General features: G+C 41.9%; 1 pseudogene; it reads right to left on the bottom strand.

Moving 5' to 3' along the window:
- Window positions 1-736: 736 nt before the first annotated feature.
- LOC108524194 (partitioning defective 6 homolog beta-like) lies at window positions 737-1,326 on the bottom strand (annotated as a pseudogene).
- Between the last annotated feature and the right edge of the window lie 1,235 nt (window positions 1,327-2,561).

Here is a 2,561-nt window from a genome sequence, read left to right as displayed (position 1 = left end):
AAAAAAAAAAAAAAGAATTTAAAAAATATAGTTAAAGGAAAAATTCACTGGGCTCTGTGAAACAGGTTAAATATGTAACCACTTCAAACAGAAATGACTTAGTCCTCTCATGTAGTTCTGAAAATGTACTAATATCCCATTTTCCATATCAAAAGCACATAATTTCATTAGCAGAAGCCCCATTGTTTTATACTTAAAATCACCTCTGATCCTCCAAAGTTTATGCAGTTACCAAACTACTATTTTAATAACATTTTGACAGCTTTATTGAGATATAATTTATATACCATAAGATCCATTTAAAGTATATAGTTCAGTGGCTTTTAGTATATGCAGAGTTGTGCAACTGTCACCACAATCTAATTTTAGAACATTTTCATTACTCCAGAAACAACTCCAGTAACCATTTATAGTCACTTCCTATTTCCCCCCCTCCCCAGCCCTAGGCAACCACTAATCTACTTTCTGTTTCTATTTATTTTAATAGCATTTCAAACTTGTAATATTATTGTTCTCATGCCTATTCTAGGTCGTTGGCTCAGAGGTTTAAAAGCTCTTAAACTACCCAAATTTACAAGTCCTATGACATCCTCATTCAGAAAACATTCAAGTGATGGTTTCATGATGTTATGATAGTTACATCTTCTAAGAGTTTTTGATCTGGAGCATGTGTTTCAAATTCTGTTAGTACTACTACTAAACTCAATTAGAAGAAGTAAAATCATTCTGTCGAGACTCAAAAGTGAGTTTGTTCTGTTTGTGTTAATGATTCCAGGCTTTTGATGGTAGGAATGGCTTTAGCAGTCTTCTGTGGCACACCATTATCTTAAATAGTAATGTTACCTTCCCCTCTGTCTTCATCCTTTGGCTCAAAGTTTGGTTCAGTCTGCTGTGGATAGGCAAGAAGGCTATTATCAGCAGATTGGCTGGAGCTATCAGAAGTCTGACTGTTCCCAGTAACATTATTCACCTGGTTGCTGGTCTCACTGTTAGGATGAAGTGGCTGCTGTTTGCACTCATCATGTCTGTTTACTTGATTGAGACACTTCCCTGAAACTTACGTACCATCAACTTCTAAAAACTTCATCATTAACATTTCATAGTTCTGTGCTGTGAGCCAGGCCTGGAACAAGCCAGGATATAAAAGATCCCTGGGATGCTCTCTAAGCCATGTGGTGTCTCCCTTAGGCTAAAACCATCTTGGATATAGAATCCTAGGGAATGCTTAGTTCCTGGGAGAACATCCACATCTATGATTGAAGACACAGGTCTGAAGTCTTAGGGCATAGCAATGACTGGACATAGCCTTTTTCTGTGGTTGACAAAACCACAGAAAGAGAGATTTTTTGTTTTTTTGAGACGAAGTCTCTCTCTGTCACCCAGGCTGGAGTGCAGTGGCTGGATCTCAGCTCACTGCAAGGTCCGCCTCCCAGGTTCATGCCATTCTCCTGCCTCAGCCTCACCAGTAGCTGGGACTACAGGCGCCCTCCACCACGCCCGGCTAATTTTTTGTATTTTTAGTAGAGACGGAGTTTCACCGTGTTAACCAGGATGGTCTCGATCTCCTGACCTCGTGATCCACACGCCTCGGCCTCCCAAAGTGCTGGGGTTACAGGCGTGAGTCACTGTGCCCGGTGACAATATTATTTTAATTGTCAAGATTTTAAGTGACAATATTATTAAAGACATTCTGGAGAAAAAGATCAGCTATAATCCCGTCACCTTAACATTTTCCTGATTTATTTAATCAATATTATTTTAATTGACAAGATTTTAAGTGACAGTATTATTAAAGACATTCTGGAGAAAAAGATCAGCTATAATCCCGTCACCTTAACATTTTCCTGATTTATTTATTTATTATTACTTTCCGAGTCTTGTCTATAAGTATACATTTCACACAGTGGCAATCTGGCATGCATTCTACCTTATATTATTTTCCCCATTAAAATAGCCTTTGTTCTATGTATTTGAAAACATTGGCCGGGCGTAGTGGCTCACGCCTGTAATCCCAGCACTTTGGGAGGCCGAGGCGTGCGGATCACGAGGTCAGGAGATCGAGACCATCCTGGCTAAGATGGTGAAACCCCGTCTTTACTAAAATACAAAACATTAGCTGGGCATGGTGGCACGCACCTTTAGTCCCAGCTACTCGGAAGGCTGAGGCAGGAGAATCCCTTGAACCTGGGAGGCGGAGGTTGCAGTGAGCTGAGATTGAGCCGCTGCCCTCCAGCCTAGGTGACAGAACAAGACTCTGTCTCAAAAAAGAAAACCTTAAGGCTGGGCGCGGTGGCTCACGCCTGTAATCCCAGCACTTTGGGAGGCCGAGGCGGACGGACCACCTGAGGTCAGGAGTTCAAGACCAGCCTGACGAACATAGAGAAATCCCGTCTTTACTAAAATACAAAATTAGCCGAGTGTGGTGGCAGGCGCCTATAATCCCAGTCATTCAGGAGGCTGAGGTGGGAGAATCACTTGAGCCCGAGAGGCAGAGGTTGCAGTGAGCCAAGATTGTGCCATTGCACTCCAGCCTGGGCAACAAGAGAAACTCCGTCTCAAAA

The sequence above is a fragment of the Rhinopithecus bieti genome, unplaced genomic scaffold (genome assembly GCF_001698545.2).
Source record: "Rhinopithecus bieti isolate Rb0 unplaced genomic scaffold, ASM169854v2 scaffold_82095, whole genome shotgun sequence".
NCBI lineage: Eukaryota > Metazoa > Chordata > Mammalia > Primates > Cercopithecidae > Rhinopithecus > Rhinopithecus bieti.
The sequence above is the reverse complement of the archived record's forward strand: the minus strand, read 5'-3'. Positions and strand labels throughout refer to the sequence as shown.